We start from the raw sequence: 8,486 nt of genomic DNA on the forward strand, positions 1-8,486 counted from the left end.
ATGGCTCAAACGTAGCATTAGTTTATCATCTTTTTAGATCTTCCTGGTGGACTGTTCCTTGCCCCGGGTTGCATGATGGTTCTGGTGCTGCTGATCTTTTCATCCATGGCTGTTGCCAACAAGTGTGGAGACCATGTCCTGTGCTCAGCCGTTGTTGCAGGTCTGAGCATCGCTTGTTGCTTCATGTCAGAGCAGGCGTTGTGCCAGTGCTCCATGATCCATGCAGGTTTCTGCTGTGGAGATGAGTTTTGGTTCTCCATGTTGACATGCTGTGTCAGCTCTATTGACACTCCTCCTTTAGTGCCAATGTTGTCATATGCAACTCTTTCATGGCTAACAGATCGTTTTCAATACTATGTATTTTTTTAAAGAAGAAAATTAAATAAACAATACAAAACATACATGGAAACCAAAATACAATAAATATATACACAATACTGCAGTTGATGTTCTAATGTGCACAGAGTCCTTCACTTTTCCCCGCTTGGTCAACACAGTGTCTGACCGACACACATTTAAAAGTCCATAGCTTGTTTATCCAGAAACTTTAAGGGAAAATGTCCAAGCGCAATTCAGCTCTGATGGAAAGGGTGAATAATGGGTAGTGTGTCTGTGTAATGAGAAGGAGGGGAAAGTTCATGGACCATCAAACTCCTACCAGACCAGTATGGAGTGAAATTCGGTTCTCCTGGCTCCAGCCAGATCTTAGAAGCTCGCAATCCTTTAACCCCAAAAAGGGGAAATCACCTGGCCTGTATTAAAATAAACAGGACCAGTCAATTACCAGCCTGCTAGTTAACTAGACTTGTTTTAGTTGTACACATAAATAAATGCAATTATACATAAATAAATGCAATTATATCTACAATCAATTATTTAAGATAAAGATATTTAACATTTATCACATCATCTTAAACACATATGTTGCATTTAAAAGTTAGATTGTGTGTTTGATGATTACACAATTTGGCTATCACCATCAATATGTCAACCAAACAAAACATTCATGTTCACTACTCATTCATGTTCACTACTCACCAATTCCTTTTAAAGATCAGTGCATGGCAGCTTCATGGCTCCAAGCTCACTGGATATTCAGATCTACATGGTTTATATTGTGAGTTTTTTAAACAAAGTGCATACAAACAAAGAAAGAACTAATTGTTTGACAGCACAAACCTGCAGCTCCTTTGTCTCCAGCTCTCCCTCTCACAGCTGATTGGGAAAGCTGGAGCAGGCCTGAAAAACCTACTTCAGGTGCAGTGATTGGCTGATTGCACTGTGTGACTGACTGTCACTCTAACCAATGAAGTAGCAAGGGTGGGACTAAGGCAGTTTTTACCCTGGGTTACATGTATAAACATTATGAACGCGCTCAAGTCAGAGAGTGCGAGTGGAAATTCCAATTGCCGGCCGCTCAGAGCTGTTTTACTTTTTTCAATTCTCTTCCTCAACCCAAGATGGAGAGGGAGGGAAGGGAGTGTATTACTGTCCAAGTTTGTGTATGTGGGTGTGTGTATGTGTAGCCTGTCCCTACCTTATCCTCTCCTATGCTCCGCTTAGTTTAACTTTTAATGGTAGATCATTTATACCCACAAACCCGCTATTCGTACAGCAAAGCCAAAGCATGCACATTAGCCATCATTTTGCATGCATCGCACACAAACTCCAAACAATCACCAGTTTCACTCAGTCAAGCCGTTCACCTCTGATAATAATAAAGCAAAGCTCCTGGTGCTTAAAGCCAAAGCATGAAATTTTAGCTGTTCATTACATGCGTTCACACTTTATCATACACCTCTCATTCCAACTTCCATTCGTTTTGTCATACTTTGCTCATTCAACTCTTTTTCACACTCATCCATCCGTCCATATCCTTCACACAAATATTTATCGCACATCTCATGGCGCACAGGTCAACATCATTCCAGTAGGCCTACTCACACACACACTTTCATACCTCTTTTCCCCAGGTATTTAGGACATAATTTAAAGTGTCATGGTAATCTAGTTAATTCCCTAATTTATCTGTGTATGCTGTCGCTTACATTATCGACACTAGTTATTATTTTTTGCCAGAACAAATAATCTTCCCATCTGCAGATCATTATTTCTTCAAGTTTCCTTATCTTACTAATTCAGAGATCTCAGAATTTATTGCAGTTAAGGCCATTTTATTGTCTTGTGTGTCTCTCCTTTCCTTACGTTCTTACTCGGGGAACTAGTTAATGTAACTTCAATTAGTTACTGTATTTATTTATAAAAACATAAAATGTGGTTGGCTAGTGATCTAATTTCAGAAGCCGTTTATTTTTCTTATTCAGTTTTTTTAAAAACCAACAATCACAACAAGTATGTTGCTCATCTTGTTTGTTTAAGAAGTTGTTTCACTTCTAAAATTCAGTTTAAGTTTGGCTGTTAATTGCAGTTTTGTTAAATCTCAACTTTTTATTTTTTGAAGTTAGTAAAGAATAAGTTGATTATTTCAGTTATTTGTGCTCGCTATATTTATTCCTTGTAGTGCCAAAAGAGAGAGAGAGATGGAGACTGAAGGAGGTGGAGCGGAGGAGATGAAGAGGAAGGTGAACAGAGGGAAGGGAATGTTCGTGTTTTCCTTGGACTTTAGCCAAGAAACTCTTTTCTTCCTCCCAATAACTATGTTCCTCATATTTTGTGACTCAAGTGGCAAGATATGTCTATATTTCGTATCTTTTAATACACAGCATGAAATATACAGTATATACAGGCATGCCGATTAAATATTCACACAACAGTCAACATACATTTCCATTTATTCAGCCATTCATCTCAGCTAGACTCATTCCATTTATATTTCTACGTCCTATCACTCTTATTCTTCGTTTTTTCCCTCTTCGGGGATTCTAGTTTTTATAACCTTATTGGTTATAATATTTATTTATAAAAATATAAAATTTAGTGGGCTGCACAGTGGCGCAGTTGGTAGCACTGTTGCCTTGCAGCAAGAAGGTCCTGGGTTCGATTCCCGGCCGGGGTCTTTCTGCATGGAGTTTGCATGTTCTCCCTGTGCATGCGTGGGTTCTCTCCGGGTACTCCGGCTTCCTCCCACAGTCCAAAAACATGACTGTTAGGTTAATTGGTCTATCTAAATTCTCCCTAGGTGTGTGTTTGTGTGTGAATGGTTGTTTGTCCTGTATGTCTTTGTGTTGCCCTGCGACAGACTGGCGACCTGTCCAGGGTGAACCCCGCCTCCCGCCTGGAACGTAGCTGGAGATAGGCACCAGCAACCCTCCCGACCCCATTAGGGACAAGGGTGCACGGAAAATGGATGGATGGATGGATAAAATTTAGTTGGCTACTGATTTAAGTTGCCACTGTTCAATTTTTAATGTGCGCACACAATTAATTGTGTTAGAACTACAGTTCTCAGCCAAGGCAACAGAATCACTTATTCCTCTCCAGAGATCTCAGACAAAGAAATTAAGACAAATACTGCAGTTTAACTCACAACATAATCCTTAAAAAACTCAGTTTCCAAAACTTCGAGACTTCTCAGTGTTTGTCTCAGAATCGTTTCAGGCCTCCTATCGCTCTAACTGGAGAAATTCATCCCCACAGCAGAGAGACAAGACTCGGAGCCATGGGCCCCCGGTGGGCTAACATGGTCCAATTGACCTTTTGACCTTTTCCTTAGGACTTTTACATCAACTATATAGAGATCCCAATCTCTGCGCTACTTCTTATTTCAACAACTTAAGAGATCGCAATCTCTGCTTTTTTCTTATACAAATATCTCAGGCCACACAGAGAAATCTGTTATTTCTCTCACTGGAGAATTCCGTCGCTTTTAATTCGGGGAAGGTTCGGAATCACCTCCTGATCTTGCTTTATAGAGATCGCAATCTTTCTTCGCATATTCAGCTGGCTTAATATTAAACTCATGGCCTCTTGCCGTATATAACAAATCGTGATATGTATTAATTAATCAGCTCACAAAAGTGCCTGCTCAGAGGAGCTTCACCAGGCTCGCTGAAATGCGGTAACTTATGAAAATTAACTTATGAATGAAAATTCCTAGTGTTACACATCGCCAAAAAGGGCGTGAAGCCAGACTGACAAAGGTGCTTATTTTAAGGGTTGTTTATGTTTCCAGAATGTAAAAGGTACCTATGAGCCTTGAAGTTTAGACAACCCTGCCTTGCGCAAGGCATCGCTTGTCAATGAGCAGGGAAGAACCTCATCCATTTTAGCTCTCCAGACTGCCACCAGACAATGATCCGTTCTGTAATTTAATAAGTAAAAGAAATAAATATCTTACCTCACTTTGTGTGTCTGGGCCCGGATCCTTGACCTGCGGACCAGCCTGGCAAGAGACACCTTCCTGAATCGGCTCAATCGGCACGTCGAGGTCACCATTTTATTGTAGAATCTATAGGTGTCTAAACTCATAGAATATATAAATAAGGATTTACACAAGACTCGGAACTCTTTCTGCTCATAGTTGAACGAGAAAAGATTTAATGCACATCTGCTGAACCACAAAACATCACATACACATCGTTACAGTAATCCAAAATCTCTTGACTTCTACTTCTGAAGTCAAGAGACTTCATTCTCATCAAAACTGATCTCATCAGATCAGTTTTTTATAGAGTTCCAGCTCTACTGGTGTGTATTGGGAAGCCTCGACCAATGGCGTTGCTTTCCTCCATTTACGTAGTTCATTTGGCTCCGTCTTACACTGGATGTGTATTGGAAGCTCCTTTGGAATATTCAGATCTCTTAACTTCACATCTGCTCCATTTCTAAAGTGCTATTAGTCAAATTGTTTGTTCCTTATCTGTCCAATAAAGAAGTTCCTTCCAACGTCTTGAGCTCCAGCCCAGTTCCTTTGCTGGCGAGCAGGTGAAATGTCTGACACTAGAACTTTCTTGCACAGCAGCTTAAACTAACAACTTTCCTCTCTTTAATGATTGTTATTCGACATCTGTCCAAATCTGAATTCCTTCCTGACTTCTAGGTCAGATTGACCCAGTCCATTTGACACAATACATTTCTTTTAGTTTAAAACATATCTTAGTCCGAACCAACCAAACAACATCATTTTTAACTGTTAATATAATTATATTCCTCTACAATCCGCCTGTTGAGCTCCTGCTCCATTTTTCTCATTCATTAATGAGATCCCCAGATACTTAAACTCCTCCACTTGGGGCAGGACATCCTCCCCGACCTGGAGAAGGCTCTCTACTCTTTTCTGGCTCAAGATCATGGCCTCGGATTTGGAGGCACTGATCCCCATCCTGGCCGCCTCACGCTCGGCTGTGAACCACTCCAGTGAAAGCTGTAGATCACAATCTGATGAAGCCAGTAGGATGACATCATCTGCAAAAAGCAGAGATGCCATACTAAGGCCACCAAAATGGATCCAATCAACACCTTGTCATGGTGTTGATAAAATAATTCCATTATTTTATGGAATTTCTGTCCATAAAAGTAATTACCAGAATCTGTGACAAAGGGCAGACTTGTTTTCAGTGAGAGTACGTGAGAGTACAATTCTCACTGGAAACAAGCCTGACTTACTTCTGGCAATGTGAACAGACTCTGATACCGGTCATACAGGGACCTAACAGCCCATATCAAAGGGCTCCGTATCCAATACTCCCCCAGGGACATGGCCGAACAGCTTCTCCAAGTCCACAAAACACGTGGATTGGTTGGGCGAACTCCCATACACCCTTCAGAAACCTGCTGAGAGTGTAGATCTGGCCCAGTGTTCCACGACCAGGATGAAAGCCACACTGCTCTTCTATCCAATAGAGGCTTAAGAGTGTGACCCAATTATGGAGAAACTATAACCCATATGTATTTTTTTCTTTTTGTATTAAGAACAAGACTCATTAAGTCCTTTTAATTTTTCACCAATAAAAAATACTGGAAGAGCTAGATTACTTTACCTAATGACTTTAAAATCCTGAATAAATATCATATTCCTGTTTTGTGTATGTGTGGACATTTAACACATAAAACACCAATTTTCTAATACATCTAAAAAATACATGAAGTTTCAGGATGTTACCACCAGGTGGCAGTGATGGATCAGAATGGAACAGCCTTCTACCGGTGTGCCCTTCAATTTCCAACTAGTGAATGCTAACATTAAAGATTTGTTTTTCAGATCTGTTTTCTCTCTTTTAGATACACAGGTCATTGAAGAAGAGCAGCAGCAGCTGATGATGATGATAATGTGTCATCGATTGATGTTCTGTGAACCCTAAAAGTGTTTTATTCTCTCTCTCTGCAGGTTCCTACAGGGAAAGAGAAGCTCTGACTGATATGTGTTAAACAGAAGTAATATGATGCCTGTTTGGTAGGAAAGGCACATTCTATGCACCAGACTGCTCTTACAAAATATGACCTGCAGGTTGCGTGGGTGCATGTGCGTGGGTGTGTGTGTGTGTTTGTTTGTAATACCTTGTGGGGACCATTTTCCTGACACATACTACGTTGTGGGGACCCACTACTCCTTGTGGGACCGAAGCCTGGTCCCCACAAGGGGAAACGCTGTGTTTGGGCCCGGGGTTAGGTTTGTAGGTTTGGGACTGAGGTGTGAATTGAGTTTTCGTTAGGGTTAGGGCTAGGTATGTAATGGTAAGGGTTAGGACCAGATAAGGGTAAGGTTTAGACAGTATAAATGAATAGAAGTCAATGGAATCTCCCCACAAAGATAGCCACACAAACATGTGTGTGTAGTGTGCATTGATCTCATATTTTATACTCTGTTTCCTATTGTAGAAACTGCACAAGCCCCGACTTGTGTGAGGGTGCAGGTAATGTTCAGTAGATGAGTTTCAGTTCAGGTTCTGAATACCTTCTCCTGCTGCTCAGGGCAAAAGATGTTCAGAAATGTTTTATTTCATTTATTAGCTCAGAGATTGTATTTTCCACAGCTATTCTGCTGTTTCTGATTCCTGACTATTTAACAAGGAAATTCTCTTTAACAAGTAATGCAATAAAAGTTTGCCCATTTGGGTGGAAGCATTAACCAGAAATGATTGAGTTCTTGCACAAACAGCTTAGTGAATTATATGTCTATCGCAGCTTACTAGGTCAAGAAAAGCAAGGTAAGAAAATTAATGTGTTTAATAAACAATCTAACCTCATAGTGTCACACCCTGTGAATAATGTATGAGTGTGGTCAAGTTCAAGTTTAACATTTACTTGTCATAAGCACAGTGAAAACACATTTATTTGTAAAATAAAAAACTTACTTTGCAAGAAAGAGACTTAAAAAGAAACTTAGAAACATATTATCTTCAAGTACCACATATAAGAATATATATATAAATTTAGTCAAATAATGCAAATGTAAAATAGAAACAGGGGCACTCCTTGTTTAACTGTTAACTTTTTATTATTACGTTTCTTCTTTCCCTTTTCTCCCTTTCTATATGAACAGAGCAGAGGATGAAAAGACGACAACCTGCTTTTCTGTCCCCTGCCGGGAAGTTATTACAAGGTGGAGACAATTCTGAGCTGGGCTGATGTTTAACTTAGATAAACTGAAAATAAAAAAAACATCTGGCACAGTTGCTGCTCAGAAAACTGAAAAGGGAAGTTCCATCACTTCCTGAACATGGCCACCTCACAAAGATAAAGCCTTAAGATAACAGTGTCTTGCAGAAAGTATTAGCACCTGTTGATCTTTTAGCATTTTACCACCTTACAACCACAAACTGTAGTTTTCTTCTTTTTTGTTTAGAGAAGCCATCAAGAGTTCTGGTTCCAGTTAGTAACAAGCCTTTTAGGAGACAAAGCAAGCAACAGCAAGCATGGTGTATAAGGGAAGGTGTTCCTGTCATATTCCACAGTTTGGAGAAATATGGGGAGGGTATCATCATATTGTGGGTGCAGAGGACTAGGAACTGGGATTAAATTCCTGAAACACTGTCAGAGCTGTGGGTGTTGTTGGACCTGAGCATTCTGGACTGAAACCCCACATGTTGATTTTTTTTACTAGCCCCGGATACCTTAAAGGCAGATATTTTATATAGAATGTGTATTAAACCTCTGAAGACCACTGGAATTATATATATGTTTATTCCTTTTGTTTCTGTGTCATGTAGTCCTTTTTTGGGCTTTGTGGCAAAAATACCTGGCAGTTTGCTATCAGGCCTCATCACAGCAAAGTGGATGTGTTTACAAATGTATACACATTTGTAATTAGCCAAAAATTTGTTTTGGCTAATTACAGTTCAAGCTCTATTGGTGTGTATTGGGAAGCTTTGACCAATGGCGCTACTGACTACATTTGCATATCAATTCTGGCTCCGTTTTACACTGGATATGTATTAGGAAGTTCCGAGAATTAGGGTTTGACCTCTTGGAATTAAATCTGCTGCATCAGAAGAACTATTAGTCAAGTTGTTTGTTCCTTATCTGTCCAAACAAAAAAATATATATATTATATATATATACAGTATATAGTTGTATTCCTCTACAAA

At 39.8% G+C, this 8,486-nt stretch overlaps 1 long non-coding RNA gene across 1 annotated transcript; it reads right to left on the minus strand.

The window, feature by feature from the left end:
* Positions 1-511: 511 nt before the first annotated feature.
* On the minus strand, positions 512-1,348 carry LOC114149193 (uncharacterized). Its single transcript, XR_003596458.1, has 3 exons — positions 1,180-1,348; positions 1,039-1,101; positions 512-752 (listed from the first exon to the last, which is right to left on the minus strand). It is a non-coding gene; the product is annotated as an uncharacterized LOC114149193 (long non-coding RNA).
* Between the last annotated feature and the right edge of the window lie 7,138 nt (positions 1,349-8,486).

Source organism: Xiphophorus couchianus, chromosome 8 (genome assembly GCF_001444195.1).
Source record: "Xiphophorus couchianus chromosome 8, X_couchianus-1.0, whole genome shotgun sequence".
In the NCBI taxonomy this organism is placed as follows: Eukaryota; Metazoa; Chordata; class Actinopteri; order Cyprinodontiformes; family Poeciliidae; genus Xiphophorus; species Xiphophorus couchianus.